The sequence below is a fragment of the Haematobia irritans genome, chromosome 3, assembly GCF_050003625.1.
Source record: "Haematobia irritans isolate KBUSLIRL chromosome 3, ASM5000362v1, whole genome shotgun sequence".
Classification (NCBI taxonomy): Eukaryota; Metazoa; Arthropoda; class Insecta; order Diptera; family Muscidae; genus Haematobia; species Haematobia irritans.
In genome coordinates this window covers 44,626,129-44,645,960 of record NC_134399.1, presented here as the reverse complement: position 1 = coordinate 44,645,960, position 19,832 = coordinate 44,626,129, and the positions used below count along the sequence as shown (strand labels likewise).

General features: G+C 30.5%; 1 long non-coding RNA gene across 1 annotated transcript; it reads left to right on the top strand.

The window, feature by feature from the left end:
• Positions 1-225: 225 nt before the first annotated feature.
• Positions 226-1,632, top strand: LOC142232321 (uncharacterized). The gene is made up of 3 exons (XR_012721096.1): positions 226-315; positions 1,193-1,341; positions 1,397-1,632. It is a non-coding gene; the product is annotated as an uncharacterized LOC142232321 (long non-coding RNA).
• The last annotated feature ends 18,200 nt before the right edge of the window (positions 1,633-19,832 follow it).

The following is a 19,832-nucleotide window of genomic DNA, read 5'->3' as shown; positions in this document are numbered from 1 at the left end:
GTTGAATGAAAAACTGGAAAAAATATCAAAATTCCCTGGTAATTGAATTTACAACACATCAATTACTATGTTCAATTGGACCAAGTGTAAATGTTATTGATTTAAGTATAATGTGTAATTGCCTGATAAAGCTGTTTATGACGTTGCTACGTAACGAAAAATAAATAAATAGAAACAAAAAATGTCATTTATTTTTATTATTAAGAAACTTCGTAAGTAACACACATGGTCGAATTTACCCGCAAATCGGTACCGCGAGTCGAATTGATTACATTAACAACATTTTTGGCGCATCATATTTTATTTTTCTCGCAGGTAAGTACCTTTATCTAAATACTAGTGTTTTTGGTCAAACGCATTTTTTTTGTGGAAACTACACTCAAAGAATTCTCTTAGTAAAAATGAACATTTTTATTGTGAGTCTAACGTGTGACGTGTTAGAGGAACTCTTTCCCTCTCAAGAATAGTTACGAAATACTGATGTACGTTCACGCAAACAGAACTCTTAAAGATGGTTAATAATTTGAAGACTCATGAGAATTCTCTTGACTTCGATTATTAGTCGGAATCACGAATGTTTCACAGCACTAACTTCTTACGATGGAAATTTAATATAATATATTTGGTATATATTTCGTGTATTCGTAAAAAGTCGTTCGTAAAATTTTGCAAAATTCGCAGACAACTTTAATAAAATATGTAAATGAATTCTTTCGTTGTATAAACTTATGTTACACACATCCTGAGTTGGACCATTCTAAAACTTGCGAAAAAGCTTTGGAATATACATATAATTACATTCTTTCTATTTATACCCTTCACCACTACTGTGGTACAGGGTATAATAAGTTTGTGCATTTGTATGTAACGCCAAGAAGGAAAAGTCTGAGACCCATCGTTTAGTATACCGATAGTCTTAGAATTAAATTCCAAGTCGATTTAGCGATGTCCGTCTGTCTGTCCATCCGTCTGTCTATCTGTATATGTAATTTTGTGTGCAATGTACAGCTCGCAGTTTAAGTTAAGTTAAGTTTTCTTAAAATTTCGCACAGCCACGTGTTTTGGGACTCTCTTAAAATATGCAAAATATTAGCCAAATCAGTTCTGATTTAGATATAGCTCCCATATATATCTTTCGTCCGATTTGCACCTATATGATTATTAATAAATTTATATTTATTTTTATCTTCAGATTGATATTGATTTTGCTCTAAAATTTCCTTTGGCAAAAGATATTAAAATTACATGGACATCTTTGGAAAATAACATTTTTAAAAACCAAATTGCCGAACTCTATTTTACTTAAAAAATTCGATGACGGGGATACATCTTCAAATCAAGGTTTGTATTATTATATAGTCGATACTTATGTAAATAAGTAATCTTATGATTTCAGAATCGAAACAATTTGCAATATTCTGGACTTTGCATCAAAGGGTAAACTCTGATGAAAATGGGTGCAAAATAAGGAAGACATATAGTATTTTAGACTCGGAAGAATCTTTTGCATTTATAGGAAGTATATTTAAAATATTGTATGTCTTTAATTTACAATATCCCGAAGAATCAGATATTTTTTATAACTTCATTCAAGACTTTTTTATGAAATGTCTAAAAAGAAAAAATACGAAAAAATTTCCGTTATAAAAAATTAAATTTTAACACTTGACTTATAATTGTTTCATTTACCAACACATTATCTGAAACCATTTCAATCTTTAAGTGATATATGAATTATACGTATTTCATATCTATACAAAAAATTGTTACAAAAAACTATGTTTATTGTTTTATTCTGAATTATCATTTATAAGTTTTTTTATATTTTTAGTGTTCTAGATTTAACACAATTATTCATATTGCTTTTTCTCCAACTCGTCCATATTTTATATTTGTATTATTTTATATTATCCATTTCACTTATATATGTTTGTAAAATAAAACTTAATCTTAATAAAAACCAAAAAAAAAAAAATTGTCAGTGTATTTATTCATAAAAATTTTTTATGGGAATTTAATAATCTATATACTTAAATCAAATATCATAGTAATTGAATGAAATGGGAACACCAATTACTTCGTCACTTGAACTCAATACAGAAAGAAGTGATTGGCTTACAGTATTAAATTGATTACCATCGTATTAAACTTAATTACGATTTTAATTGATTTACCGCACAAAATTTAATAAACATTTAACTCAGTTCAATTACGACCGTAATTGAAAAGCAGCATATGATTCAAGTACAAATGTATTTAGATTGATTACTATCTCATTTGAATATCATGGCAAATTCCAATTACGTTTCTACTCAATACAAATACCTCATCATTTGAAAATAATTTTACAACGAAATTACAATTTGGGTAATTGGATTTACAATTTTCGTTATAAGCTGAAAATCAAATACAAAAATAATTGAATTCACAATTTTTGTATTTGATTCAAATATTCACTTTTTTCTGTGTAACAATCAAATTCTATATTTGGCAATAAATTTGAGTTTCTTCGGCTCTTGAAAGTCTAATCAAAATTTTTGTATCAATTAAACTTAATACTGTTCAAAATAAAAAAAGCACCAAAAGCACTAAATGAAAATGCCAGAAAGCACCAAGTTGGTGCTTTTTTTGAAAAGGCACCACAAAGGCAATTTGGTGCTTTTTAGAAATCAAAAAGCACTAAATTTGGTGCTAAAAGCACCAAATTGGCAACACTGTTTATACCATTTTTCAAAATACTAATCCAAATAAGAGAACTGCAGAGATAGACGTACAAAATGCATTCCTACTAATATTATGTAAATTTAACGTCATCTTAAACTTCCTTTTGTTACTTTAATGAAAAATGCTTCGAAAATTAGCTCGAGAAATTAAATAGATGAATTCCATTAGATTAGTGATGTGTTTTAATAACAATAGACTTTATATTCGAATACAATCCGGTTCGATTAATACTAATATTGATACTAACATACTGACTAATTATAAAATGATTGTATATTGTGAGTAATGCCTTCTGTATAAATTAATTTAGCCTGGAAAATTATGTTTCGCCACAAAATCATTAAAATGTTGAGACTTTATTTTTGTTAAGATCAACCGGTTATAATTCGATCTTCATCACTACGATGAAAATGACAAGATGTAACGACATGTGTTGCCACCTGATTACTAAAAACGCATGATAACTATAATAGTGTTATTAATGATTAATGAATACCCATTTTTATATAAGGCTTATAGAATAAAAAGAGCGTGATAGCTATCACTGGTTTAGAGTGCGCGTTAATGATTTTTTATGAATAAGGCCGTTTGTCTTTACGCTCATGATTTTGGTATTGATTCCGAGCCAAAGAAGCAGAGAATAGAATTGAGGACACATTTACGTCACAATTCCCTTTTACTACAAATGAAAATTATTTTATGTTTCAAGTAAAAAACGACTTTAAAATAATGTGTTAAAAGACACCTCCTATTTTTAAAAGCTTTTAGTGTTAAAGTCAAGATGCAAAACGTCAACAATATTTAATTAATTTTGAATATTTTTTCAGGAGTATTTAAATGACTTTAGTAAAACGAAATTTTCTTTCATGTTAGGATACCCAATTTTATGTCGAATCACTTAACTATAAGGACAAACCGACTTCATTGAAAAGTTTATAGACTTTGGGCAAGGAAAAAAATTTATTTCAGAGAAATACGTCTTCTATGCTAAGCAAAATTCGCATTCATATTTTAAGCACATGAAATCTTTGGCTCACGGCAATATTTTTATATATATTATTGAATATGTGATAGATTTTTTAAATATAAAAATTATAAATTTGACCAAATTTATAAAAATGGACCAAAATGGGCCAAATTCCGGTTGGTCCGACCATCGGACCAAATTTAAAAATTAGAAATCTTTTGGTCCAATTTTGGTCCGATCGGACCAAAACGGCAACGCTGATTGAAATTGAATAGTTTTGAGCGATGGATGGAGAAAGAGCAAAAAGAGAACAAGAGAATGTGCATTTTTCAACAACACGTGATCAGGGCTGCCAATAAAATTTCAAGAAAAATCGTCACTTTTTTCGATAAAAAATCGTCATACACGGCACTTGCATTTTAAAAATCGTCAAAAAAAATCGGAAATGTAAATAATATTAAAATGAAACATTTTTTTTTGGGTAAACACAAGACAAAAACAAACAAGAAAATTAATGTACACAACAATGCATTTCCATAAAAAAACATAACGTAGTCAGTTTTGTATAACAATAAGATTAACATAAAATTCATTTTATAAACCAAACAAAACAAAACATTTCGGAATTTTTGTATAAAAAACACTATTTTTCTAAAATATTGTCATTAATTAGTAACATTAGTAACATTTTTATTTAAAAATAAAATACTGTGAAACTCAAGAAAAAGTCCCGTATTTTCCAAAGCAGGTTTTTTTTATGGTATATCCGATAGATATGTCTATATGTGGTTGTTATTTTTTTTGTACTGTACTAGAATTTCATCATTTTTTGAACAGAATATTCCTTCCAATAAATTATTTTCCAGCTATCATCTAATTTTAGTTTACCAAATTAAAAATTTCTACGTTTGCTGTGGAGTGTGGAGGAATCATGAATATTTGTAGGAATTTGGACAAAACTCGCAAAGCCAAAGTAGTCCACGTTTTATTTCCAATTTTTTTTGTCAAACATTTTCAAATTTATTTTAAATTTTTCAAAACTTTCTTCAAAATGTAAAAAGTTTAACTCCTTAAACTATGTGTCTAAAGAACGAAGCTAATATTGTCAAAATCGGAAAATTGGCAGCCCTGCACGTGATGGAGAGATCAGTCGGTGGAAGTAACTCGTAACGAACGGTTGGGTTTTTGTTTTTCGCGTAAATTGAAAAACCTGATTAGCGACATTCTGTCTGCTGCGTTCGAAATGTGTGCATAAATATTTTGAATACAATAACAAGTGAAACAAAAGGGTCGAAAAAAGTGTGCAACAACAAATGGCCATGCGGTAAAGGAATGCATTTGGAATTACCTGTTTTGTGTAAACATGGAACTAGAGGTGTGCACGTGAGTAATATTTTGCTCACACACACTTACGACGGAGAAATCTTATTCACGATATTTTTAGGTAGGACTCACGCTCACGCACGTTCACGAAAAGAAAATTTGTACTCACGCACACTCGCGCACGAAAATCTTTTAAATGTCGTGACTCACGAAAAATATCGTGACCCACGAAAAATGTGACTCACCGAAAAAACTCGTAACTCACGATTAATTTTATGAGTAATTTATCTATAGAACCTGACTAAAAACATGAGTATGATTAAACACGAGAGCGTTATAAAACTCTTAACATCTAGGACGTCACTAAAATTATAAATGAACTCAACTCGTAAGCGCTTTATGTTCGTATGCGGTATTATTTTCGTGGGCGTGTTTTTCCGAAATTTTGTACTCACGCACACTCACGACGATACCATTTTCGTGACTCACGCTCACGCACGACATTTGATTGATTAATCACGCACACTCACGCCTTTGCCGTCGGCGTGACTCACGACTCACGCGTGAGTCACGAAAATTTTCGTGAGTCACGACAATTTCGTGTCACGTGCACACCTCTACATGGAACACAATCTACATTTATTGAAGGTAAGCAATTGTGAAATGTGAATACAGTTTTCCATTGAAGTCTGTTTATATTAAACGGACTAAAATAATATATTTTTTATTCATTTCCTTTATTGATCAATTTTATTTCGTCATATTGGGCAATCCATCATTTTAATAAAAAATTATCTAGTATAAGAATATTTTTGCAATCAAGAGGTGGGTTATTTATTGTATTAAACTTTAAAAATAATAATTTCTATGTGTGGAAATTTTGGAAACGAATTGCTATTAAAATTAAATTAAACCGAGCCCCTTTGTATGCCAAAAGACTATAAAGGCAAATGAAGATGATAATTAAGGAACTAAGAATTCAGGTAATGTTTAACAAAATTAATTTTTAATTGCACAAAACTAAGTTCTAATTATTCTGTTTACTTTCAGAAAAACTATGTTAGCTTACAGGTTGCTGACTTATTGGAAATCTAGGCACATCTACATATTACATGGAGCATGCCGACATGGTTATAAGGAAGATAATGATTTATACAGTTTATTTTTTACGCTTTAGTTGTTATTGATAGAAATTGTATGTGTACACTCTTAGAAATATATGTTTTTCATATGTTCCGATATAAACAAAATGTGTTTCGGGCACAATTTTAAAACACAATATATTTAAGTGCAAACATGCAATGTTCCTAAACTAACACTAAATGTTTGGGACATCTATGTTAATATGTTAGAATATATTATGTTTGGGGCATGAATGTTTCATAAAAATCATATGTGTGAATACAAACATATATAAATTTACAAATTTCAACTAAACATACATATGTTGTGATATTTTATTCAAAGCGACAGAGAGAGTATAGAGAGAAATAGAGATGGAAACCGGGAGAGTTGACGAAAGATATCAATATAACACAGCAAAAGAGTCAAAAGAGAACAATTTCTGTGAAACCGCTTGTATGTTGTTTCGGAAAACTGTTTTATGATAAGGCCAAAAATTTGATATGTTTAAGTCTAAATATTATTTAATTTGAATAAAGAGAATATACATTCTGAACCAAGAGAATAGACATTTGAAAAACAAACAGCTTATGTTTTCGCCTTGAGAGCAGCATTTTATGTATGTGTGGACATGTGTTTTGTTTATCATTTTGGCATTATGGGCACAATTTTTTTCTTGGTTCGTTAAAAGAAATCAGGGGTCTTCATAAAAATAACGAAAGGGCACTATACTCTTTTTAGAGTTTGGACGGTAAAATGAAATAAGGAGGAAATAGTGAAAAATTACACAGTAAAATGTAAAAAAACAAATTTTAGTTTCTCTTTATTAAAAAGTAGTCCACGAGGAGTTGACGGACACCATCAAATATAAAAGCAGGCATTAAGTTCGACTTTTACAGCTAAAACAATTTAAAAAGTTTATTTTCTTTAAAATGAATTATTAAAGAAAAATAAAAGGAATTTTAGAGCGATGGTGTTAAATGCTAGTAAAAAATTGTTCACTCCTAAATAAATTTATGTTTATATTACAAAATTATGTATGTATGTTTATACTCGACTCCACGTTCTTCTTTTGTTAGTTTTTGAATTCCTTCCAAATTTTAAAGTTTTGTACAAAAACAGTTTTTTATTACAAGATTGTTATTTTTGCAATAAAAAATAATATTTTATCCAAAAATCATTCAATTTCGTTTATATCAAGCACTGTTACTGACTATAAATCTTTAATAACGCACATTTCGATGTTTCATTTAAAAAAATTAATATAGTATAAATATAAAGGTGTAAATTAAAAAAAAACAAAAAAAATGTTCGGTCGGAGCAGGGATTGAACCCACGACCCTTTGCATGCAAGGCAGACATGCTAACCACTGCGCCACGTGGCAAACAAATGTATGTTTCTGTTAAATAATGTTATGTTTGCATGGGCTCGTGGGCGCTGCAAACTATGCTATATAAATGTAACTTAAAACGATAATTATCTACTGGTGACTATAACAGCTACGTAGCCCAGTGGATAGTGTGTTGGCTTACAAACTGTATGGTCCTCGGTTCGATTCTCCGTGCAGGCGAAAGGTAACATTTAAAAAATTTATAAAAGTGAATAATTTCTTCAACATTATTTGTATTACAGAGAAAGGTGCCAATAACTAAAAAATTTCGTGGAAGTGAAAATTACGAGTATGTTAGGGAATGAGCACAATCGTGTTTGGGAAAAATTCTTCCAAGCATATAATATTTTTGGCTCAAAATGCTTCCAAACATATAATATGTTCACATAAAACAAACATATTAATGTTTCGGCAGTATGCAATAATATATGGGCTTCCTGCAAAATATGTTTGGAACATATGTTAAAGAAGCGATTTTTTTTGAGGGTGTATGTATTGTATGTGACAAGAATCAAATTCTTTTTACTATTGCATAATTCACAAAAATAAAATATTGAATAGTTTTTTAAACATAACGGATATTTTCTTTTATTTTAATTAATTATTTAATTGAATCAATCAAATAGTTGATTGATTTTTGTCGCGAAAATTTTAATTGATTGATTACAACAGTGATTGAATTTTATGTCAAAAACCAATGTTTTAATTGATTCAATCACACAATTAATTGATTCCGTGACAAAAGTCAATTAAATTTTTAATTGAAAATCGTGTTGGTTTTCAATCAAAATGGGTGATCGATACTATCATTTTCGTGATTGAAGACATTTCAATTAAAAAAAAAAAATATTGAATCCGCGAATTTCGTGATTGAAATAAAAAAAAATTGTGTGTGGTATGAAGATGTTTTAATTGGAGGCAGACTTGGCCGCTGGTAAAAATTGTAGGAATCATGAAAAATGAAGACTAACTTGATATTTTGCAAACATATTTGCCCAAATGTGCGGAGGTTTTTGTGTACCCTGAAGAGCAAGTAATTTTTTTAACAAGACTGCGACCCAAAGAATTCTTCCAAAATAGTAAAGAAATGGTTATCGGAGAAAAAATGTCAAATGCTTGGATGGCCCCACAAAGCCCCGATCTCAACCCCATTGAGAATTTGTGGTCTCTGGTCAAAAGGTATTTGGGATTACACAAAAGAGCACCAAAAAATATCGATGAGCTCTGGAGCCGAGTTCAGGAGAAATAATAGCAAACTTGGCAGAATGTATACCAAGACGTGTAAAAAGCGTAATTAAAAACGAAGGACTATCGACTAAATACTAAAATATTTGATTTTAATTTTTATGATAAAGTGCAAATCTGAGTGCGTCCACTAGTATAAGTATATAATTTACCTGAATGTACATATTTGTTTGTCATGAAATTAAGTATAAATTAAGAAAATTTGGTACACCGAAAAAAAGTGAACTGTTTTATAGGAAGAATGAACTACCACGTACGAAAATTGAACTAAATTTTACTCCAAATTTTGAAATTTCCACAAAGCGTCGTTAAAAGCAGGAAATTTTAGTGCTCTGTTGTACTTTTTAACTGCAGTTAACGAAATTACATCAACTCATAGAAGAAAAAATTAACTAAAAGTAAAGAAGAAAATCATTGGCGCCAAATCATGACCACACTGTTAGAAAAATATGTTTTTCATATGTTCCGATATAAACAAAATGTGTTTCGGGCACAATTTTTAAGCACAATATATTTAAGTGCAAACATGTAATATTCTTAAACTAACTCTAAATGTTTGGGACACATATGTTAGAATATATTATGTTTGGGGCATGAATGTTTCATAAAAATAATATGTGTGAATGTAAACATATATACATTTACAAATTTCGAGTAAACATATATATGTTGTGATATTTTATTCAGAGAGCGACAGAGATAGTATAGAGAAAGAAATAGAGATGGAAACCGGGAGGGTCGACGAAAGATATCAACATAACACAGCGAGAGAATCAAAAGAGAGCAACTTGTGTGAAACCGCTTGTATGTTGTTTCGGAAAACTGTTTTATGACAAGGCCAAAAAGTTGATTTGCTTAAGTCTAAATATTATTTAATTGGAATATTAGAATGAGTATTCGGCGTAAAGAGAATAGACATTTGAAAAAAAAAAAACAGCTTGTGCTTTCGCCTTGAGAGCAGCATTTTATGTATGTGTGGACATGTGTTTTGTTTATCATTTTGGCATTATGGGCACAATTTTCTTCGTGATTCGTTAAAAGAAATCGGAACGTACGAGGAGTAAGTCAAAATATTCAGACAAAGGAAATTAAAAAGAAACGGTGAAAAATATAAAAAAATTACAAAGGGATCTTCATAAAAATAACGAAAGGGCACTATACTCTTTTTAGAGTTGGGACAGTAAAATGAAAAAAGGAGGAAACAGTGAAAAATTAAACAGTAAAATGTATAAAAACAAAGTTTAGTTCTCCTTTATTAATAAGTAGTCCAAGAGGACTTGACGGACACCTTCAAATATAAAAGCGGACAGTAAGTTCGAGTTTTGCAGCTACAAATATTGAAAAAGTTTATTTTCTTTAAAATGAATTATTAAAGAAAAATAAAAGGCAAAACAAGGTCATTTTAGAGCAATAATGCCAACTTAATACCGCCCTTAAAGGTAAAAATGAAATTAAGTACAAAACACGATAAGTTAAATGCTAGTAAAAAACTGTACACGCCTAAATAAATTTATGTGTATATTATACAATTATTTATGTATGTTTATACTCGACTCCACGTTCTTGTTTTGTTAGAGTTTTTGGATTCCTTCCAAAATTTCAAACTTTTATACCAAAAACAGTTTTTTATTACGAAATTGTTATTTTTCCAATAAAAGAAAATAATATTTTATCCAAAAGCTCAGTCCATTTCGTTTATATCAATCACTGTTTCTGACTGTAAATCTTTCATAACCCACATTTCGAAGTTTCATTATAAAAATTTAATATAGTATAAATATAAATGTGTAAATTAAAAAAAAACAAGTATATACGGCCGTAAGTTCGGCCAGGCCGAATCTTATGTACCCTCCACCATGGATTGCGTAGGAACTTCTACTAAAGGCTGTCATCCACAATCGAATTACTTGGGTTGCGATAACACTTGCCGATGGCAAGGTATCGTAAAACTTTTTAACACTGTCTTCTAAATTGTAAGTTAGCCCATACGGGGTATATATTAAACAAAAAAAGGCCGATTAAATACGTATATAATCTAGTTTGACAAAATTTTCTATAGAAATAAAATTTTGACAAAATTTTCTATAGAAATAAAAATTTGACAAAAATTTCTATAGAAATAAAAACTTGACAAAATTTTCTATAGAAATAAAATGTTGACAAAATTTTCTATGGAAGTAAAATGTTGACAAAATTTTCTATAGCAATACAATTTTGACAAAAATTTCTATAGAAATAAAATGTTGACAAAATTTTGTATAGAAATAAAATTTTGACAAAATTTTGTATAGAAATAAAATGTTGACAAAATTTTCTACCGAAATAATTTTTTTACAAAATTTTCTATAGAAATAAAATTTTGACAAACATGTCTATAGAAATAAACTTTGGATAAAACTTTCTATAGAAATGAAATTTTAACAAAACTTTCTATAGTAATAAAATTTGACAAAATTTTCTATGGAAATAAAGTTTTGGTCGATTACAAAATTTTCTATAGAAATAAAATTTTGACAAAATTTTCTATGGAAATAAAATTTTGACAAACATTTGTATAGAAATAAACTTTTGACAAAACTTTCTATAGAAATGAAATTTTGACAAAACTTTCTATAGTAATAAAATTTGACAAAATATTCTATGGAAAAAAAGTTTTGGTAGATTATTTTTGGCGATATGGACCAATTTTTGTGTAATAAGTCATCGGCTATATATAACTAAAGACCGATATGGACCAATTTTTACATGGCTGTTAGAGGCCATATATTGACAAAATGTACCAAATTTCAACCGTATCGGATGACTTTTGCTCCTCCAAGAGGTTACGGCGTCAAATCTGGGGACGGTTTATATGGGAACTATATATAATTATGAACCGATATGGACCAATTTTTGCATGGTTGTTAGAGACCATATACTAACACCATGTACCAAATTTCAACTGGATCGGATGAATTTTGCTCTTCCAAGAGGCTCCGGAGGTCAAATCTGGGGATCGGTTTATATGGGGGCTATATATAATTATGGACCGATATGGACCAATTTTTGCATGGTTATTAGAGGCCGTAAACTAACATCAGGTACCAAATTTCAACCGGATCGGATGAATTTTGCCCCTCCAAGAGGCTCCGGAGGTCAAATCTGGGGATCGGTTTATATGGGGGCTATATATAATTATGGACCGATATGGACCAATTTTTGCACGGTTCTTAGAGACCATATACTAAGATCAGGTACCAAATTTCAATCGGATCGGATGAATTTTGCCCCTCCAAGAGGCTCCGGAGGTCAAATCTGGGGATCGGTTTATATGGGGGCTATATATAATTACGGACCGATATGGACCAATTTTTGCATGGTTGTTAGAGACCGTATACTAAGACCACGTACCAAATTTTAACCGGATCGGATGAATTTTGCTGCTCCGGGAGGCTCCCCAAGCCAAATTTGGGGATCGGTTTATATGGGGGCTATACGTAAACGTGGTCCGATATGGCCCATTTTCAATACCATCCGACCTACATCAATAACAACTACTTGTGCCAAGTTTCAAGTCGATAGCTTGTTTCGTTCGGAAGTTAGCGTGATTTCCACAGACGGACGGACAGCCGGACAGACGGACGGACGGACAGACGGACAGACGGACGGACGGACGGACATGCTTAGATCGACTCAAAATTTCACCACGACCCAGAATATATATACTTTATGGGGTCTTAGAGCAATATTTCGATGTGTTACAAACCGAATGACAAAGTTAATATACCCCCATCCTATGGTGGAGGGTATAAAAATGGTGTACGGTCGGAGCAGGGATTGAACCCACGACCCTTTGCATGAAAGGCGGTCATGCTAACCACGTGGCAAACAAATGTATGTTTCTGTTAAATAATGTTTTGTTTGCATCGGCTCGTGGGCGCTGCAGACTATGCTACATAAATATAACTTATAACGATACTTGTCTATTGATGGCCATAACAGCTACGTAGCCCAGTGGATAGTGTGATGGCTTACAAACTGTATGGTCCTCGGTTAAATTTAAAAAATTTATAAAATTGAATAATTTCTTCAACATTATTTGTATTACAGAGGGAATGAGCACAATCTTCTTTGGGGAGAATTCTTCCAAGCATATAATATTTTTGGGTTCAAAATGCTTCCAAACATACAATATGTTCACATAAAACACACATATTAATATTTCCGCAGTATCCAATAATATATATGCTTCCTGCAAAATATGTTTGGAACATATGTTAGAGAAGCGATTTTTTTTGAGGGTGCATTTTAACCAAACAGTAGTTCATTCTTACTATTTTTGGGAATCGTACGAAAATTTTCATTTGTTTTAGTTCATATTGAACTTATGTGTACGGTCATTGAACTTTATACTCGCGTTTAGTTCATAAAATGTTTGAGACATACTTAAAAACAAGTAAGATTTCATTAAGCTGTGGAAAATTTCGATAAAAATAATAAAATTTAGCTACAAGCAAATAATTTTTTCCAATAAAAATAAGTTAAATTTAGCGTTAGTTTAACTACGAAATTTTTTTTCTGTGTAGCAATTAGACTTAAGGAATGGTTTTTATTAAATAAATAGTGCAGATGTGGTAAACATGCACTCGGTTATGCTCCCCACTGTATATACAAATTTAGCAAAGCCCTTTTGAACCTTAAAATACCTGTAGATTTAAAATTTCAAGCAAATCATTCAAAAATTGCGACATACATGCCCTTAGGAAGTTAAAACGGAAAAATGGTTTATAATTGGGATCGATATAGCCTATATCGTTACGTTTAGTGTGTAGCGTTTTACTGGAACAACTGAAATATTCCAGAACACACCATACCCGTATCGAGAAATGAACAAGTATATACGGCCGTAAGTTTGGCCAGGCCGAATCTTATGTACCCTCCACCATGGATTGTGTAGACTGTCATCCACAATCGGATTACTTGAGTTGAGGTAAAACTTACCAATGGCATGGTATCTTAAAACTTTTTAACATCGTCTTCTAAATTGCAAGATAGTCCATACATGGTATATATTAGACAAAAAAAGGTATACACTCTCAAACAAAAACCGCTTCTGTAACATGTATCATGATAACATGAAATTTTCTTTGTGTATATATATTTATAAGGCGCTAATTGGTTACTTCCATTCTTTTACTTGCAACATACTCTCTAATTCTCTCTTTCTAAACACATGTATGTTTATAGACTATTTCTAAATTAATATATGTATGCACCCAAGCATATTATATTTACAAACATTTTATTTCCCAAACATAATATGTTCTAACATATTAACATATATATCCCACTTAAAAATATTGTGTTAAAAAATTGAGTTCCAAACATAACATTTTTACACCCAAACATAAGAACAACAGTCTTTTTCGTCCGTGTATATAGGTCAAAAAATATTGAAATATGGGGGTCGCTTTATATGGTGGGCTATATACAATTATGAACCGATAAGGACCAATTTTTGGGTGATCGGACCGGTCTAACTGTAGACCGATATGAACATAGTTTGGCAAGGTTGTTAGTGGCCATATCCTAGCACAATGTATCATATCCTAGCACAAATTTGGGGATCGGTTTATATGGGGGCTCTGTATAATTATAGACCGATGTAGACCAATTCTTGCATGCAACCATATCCTTTAAGGAATTTTTCGCAAGAGAAGAAAAAAATAATCTTTCTGAAAACATTACAAAGCATTTAAAGTGAATTTCGAAATTCACATGAATACGGATTTCAATTTATTTGTGGAATTGATTACGGGGTTTTTCAGATTAAGGAAGAAGATAAAGCACTTTCAGCTGTGGTGCATTTCTCTTTATGTGGTGTCATTAGTCGTTCAGCAGAATTGGGCAGCACTTAGTTTTACGACAGATTTCACTCATGCAGTAGTTGCATGTATTGTGTAGTTAAATTTCTCCAAGCAACATTTGATAATATTTAGTAATATGTACTCGGTAGTTCGAACTAACATTGTTTCGAAAATGCATTACTCAGTTTTGATCGATATTTCATCGGGAAAAGGGATTTTGTCGAGAGGGACAACCCTAAAATTGAAATTTCAAGAAAATCGGGGAAATTTTCCTCAAGCTTTAAAATGTCGGGCAAGGGAAGTCGCCTCTCCGAACAACTATCGATAAGTAAAGTAGTGTATCTTTGTCTATATGCCACCCAACGTTCCTTGAAAATTTCAAGAAAATCGGAGAACTTTGAAAAATGAGGTGCCTTATTTTCACCACATGATCACCGTCTACGTTCTCTGAAAATTTTAAGTCAATCAATCGGTTCAGCCGTTTCCGAGATTACCCAAGCAAATAAACAAACATTACATGGATTTTATATATATGTTATATTTATTATTGAAAGTAGAGGATGCTAATGAGGAATTTGGCATTTCCGAAACGATCGTCCATCCAACCATCTTGTAGTCTAAGGACCTTTGTACAACTAAATTTAATGGCATGTAATCTTCGGACTCACGACAATATTTTTCAATGTAATTATGGTATTGAATTAGTTTGGTTGAAAAATTCTTTAGCAGGAGGAATGTATATTGATTTTTGGATTGTAAGAAATGTATGTTATACACTCTTAGAAAAATATGTTTTTCATATGTTCCGATATAAACAAAATGTGTTTCGGGCACAATTTTGAAACACAATATATTTAAGTGCAAACATGTAATGTTCCTAAACTAACACTAAATGTTTGGGACATCTATGTTAATATGTTAGAATATATTATGTTTGGGGCATGAATGTTTCATAAAAATCATATGTGTGAATGCAAACATATATAAATTTCCAAATTTCGACTAAACATACATATGTTGTGATATTTTTTTCAGAGAGAGAGAGAGAGTATAGAGAAAGAAATAGAGATGGAAACCGGGAGAGTTGACGAAAGATATCAACATAACACAGCAAAAGAATCAAAAGAGAACAATTTCTGTGAAACCGCTTGTATGTTGTTTCGGAAAACTGTTGTATGATCAGGCCAAAAATTTGATATGCCTAAGTCTAAATATTACTTAATTTGAATAAAGAGAATAGATATTCGGCTTTTTCGCCTTGAGAGCAGCATTTTTTTTATGTGTGGACATGTGTTTTGTTTATCATTTTGGCATTATGGGCACAATTTTTCGTTAAAAGAAAACAGGGGTCTTCATAAAAATAACAAAAGGGCACTATACTCTTTCTAGAGTTGGGACAGTAAAATAAAATAAGGAGGAAATAGTGAAAAATTACAAAGTAAAATGTATAAAAACAAAGTTTAGTTCCTCCTTATTAATAAGTAGTCCACGAGGAGTTGACTGACACCTTCAAATATAAAAGCGGACATTAAGTTCGAGTTTTGCAGCTAAAACAATTTAAAAAGTTTATTTTCTTTAAAATGAATTATTAAAGAAAAATAAAAGGCATTTTAGAGCGATGTTTTTAAATGCTAGTAAAAAACTGTTCACGCCTAAATAAATTTATGTTTATATTATAAAATTTTTTATGTACGTTTATACTCGACTCCACGTTCTTCTTTTGTTAGAGTTTTTGAAAAAAAAATAATATTTTATCCAAAAATAAGTCAATTTCGTTTATACCAAGCACTGTTACTGACTATAAATCTTTAATAACCCACATTTCGAAGTTTCATTATAAAAATTTAATATAGTATAAATATAAATGTGTAAATTAAAAAAAAAAAAACAAAAAAGTGTACGGTCGGAGTAGGGATTGAACCCACGACCCTTTGCATGCAAGGCAGACATGCTAACCACTGCTCCACGTAGCAAACACATGTATGTTTCTGTTAAATAATGTTATGTTTGCATGGGCTCGTGGGCGCTGTAAACTATGCTATATAAATGTAACTTATAACGATAATTATCTACTGGTGACTATAACAGCTACGTAGCCCAGTGGATAGTGTGTTGGTTTACAAACTGTATGGTCCTCGGTTCGATTCTCCGTGCAGGCGAAAGGTAAAATTTATAAAAGTGAATAATTTCTTCAACATTATTTGTATTACAGCAAAAGGTGCCAAGAACTAAAATATTTCGTGGAAGTGAAAATTACGAGTATGTTAGGGAATGAGCACAATCGTCTTTGCGAAAAATTCTTCCAAGCATATAATATTTTTGGGCTCAATATGCTTCCAAACATATAATATGTTCACATAAAACAAACATATTAATGTTTCGGCAGTATCCCATAATATATGTGCTTCCTGCAAAATATGTTTGGAACATATGTTAAAGAAGCGATTTTTTTTGAGGGTGTATTGATTGATTATCGACTACCATTTAGTTCAGGCTTCTATACACACATATATATATATATATATATATATATATATATATATATATATATATATATATATATATATATATATATATATATATATATATATATATATATATATATATATATATATATATATATATATATGTTTATAGGAAAATTCCATTATATTATATATGTTTGCATATGTCCCAAACATCTTATACTAGTTTATGAACATTATATACTTGCACTTAAAAATAATGTGCTAAAAATTTGAGTGCCAAACATATAAGTTTTACACCGTAATATATGAAAAACTGTATTTTTCATCTGTGTAGATTAAAAATTTTATGAACTAAACATGAGTATACTTTTCTAAGTTTTAACTCGATTTTTTCATATTTTTTTAATGGGTAATTTTAACTTTTTATGTTTTTTGATAGGTTACAAACAGAGTAAGAATTAATAAAATGGTACAAATTATTTAAATTTTGTCGAAAAAAATCCATTCTAGAAAAATTGAGAATTTTTGGAAATATTTGAAGTCAAACGTTTCAGACAAAGCAAGCATTAAAAATCATAAAGAATATAAAAATTGTTTATTTGGCAAAATATCACACAATTTTTTAATGTACATCCAAAATACTGAATTCGGATCAAACCCTAAAAAATGGTGCAAATTCAGTGCAACAGCTGTTGAAATGCTGGACATCCGTCCTACGACAAGCCCATGTTAAATTCATCGCTTCTGCGCCAATTTTGCACTACTTCCGGATCCAAAAAGAACATTTTCACTACTTTTTTTGCGATGCCTTTTTTACTGGGAATACCAATAAGTTTACTGCTAACTAAAGTAGCAGTATATTTCTTAAAAATAGTAAGAATTAACTTCAAAAATTCCAGTAAATTCTAGTTATTTGAATGCCACATTATGAAAATCTCAAACAATTGAATACAATGATATGATATGAAATCGTTTTTCACTTGATTCTCAATACGTTTCACCCATTATCGTGCTAATATAGTTAGAATGACATGATATGAAAAATTCCCAGCAAACAATTTGGAAGTTCTTCTAAAGGTACAACTTTAAAAGCACTTCCAAAAATGTTGTCCCAAAGATGTTCTTTGTTTTAACTGCACAGGAAGTTCATTTGAATCAATTTTTTATATCTCGCTTTTCACATATTTTTAATGAGAAATTACAATTTTTTGTTTCAAATTGGTTAAAAACGGATTAAAAATTAATAAAATGATACAAATTATTTAAATTTTGCCGAAAAAATGTTAAATCCATTCTAGAAATCTTGAGTTAGAATGCATTACAAATCATAAACAATGTTAAAATTTAGTATTTGTCAAAATATCACATATTTTGTTTGGACATGGTTGCCGCATACATTTAATGCTTATCTAGAGTATGTAATTGCCGCGGAAACCATGTATTTTGTCTTTGTAAAAATAGTTTTTGAGAAAAATGTATGGTGGCAATAAGCGTTTGAATGGTTCTCAAATACCGCAAACATGTTCTATCATTTAAATGATAGAATTTGAGATCATTAAATGGTAGGGAAAATCATGTACCTTACTATTCAATTGTTTTACTTTTTTACAGGGAAAAAAGTATTTTTATAGGTTGGGTATAGACACGTCTAGAACCATTACATGGTCATAAAGACCATTTACATTTTTTTCGTGACCATTTAATTTTTTAACTTTTTTGCAGCGAAAAGAATTTTACATCTTGTCTGCGTTTGTACATTTGATGGGCACGATTACTTATTGTTGAAATTGAAATAAAACAGAGTGTGTAAAAATATATGATGTTTGCTTGAACGGCATTATACACTAATAGAAAAAGTTTCGTTATATTAACGAAATGTGTCGTTAAAAGTCAGCCAACGAAACAAATTCGTTAATACAACGAAATGTTTCGTTATTATAACGAATTTTCTGTCAACCATCGTCACGTTTCGTACTATTAACGAATAGTTTCATTGTATTAATGCAAATGTTTCATTATATCAATGATAATTTTTCGTTGGTTGACTTTTAATGAAATTTTCTTTGTGTGTAAATACAAATAAACAATGAATTAGTTTACAAATAAATAAAAACAAACAAATAAAGTTAATTTTGTGTTTTCTTTTCTCAAGTGGCTTCCTTTTGTCGACGATGAAAAAAGTTTTTTCATAAAGATCAAAGCATTTTAGGTTGTGACCATGTTTTTTTTTATCTAGGACAAAAACATTTTTAATGAATACCATAACATTTTAAATTGTGACCATTGTCTTTTCATTCAAACAAAATCCTTTTTATCAATATAATAACATTTTAGATGAGGACAATTATATTTTTCTTAGAACCATGTTCACTGAGCCAACATGGTTGCAGGTTAAATGTTACATGGTCGCCGCAAAAATAGCTCCCATCATATTATTTTGCACTTCGAATATGATTGTGACAATCACGTTTCTTCTCTGCGTGTAATTCACATCCAAAACACTGATTTCGCATCAGACCTTAGGAAGTGAAATGGTGGACATCCGTCCTATGACAAGTCCATGTTAAATTCATCGCTTCTGCGCCAATTTTGCACCACTTCCGGATCCAAAAAGAAAAATTTCATTACTTTTTTGGCGAAACTTTTTTGCTGGGAAATTTGTCTCTTAATCATCGGCCACTTGGACACACACATTATCGATGAAAGAAATCGCCCATTTTTCAATGAACGTTTATTCATTTTAATC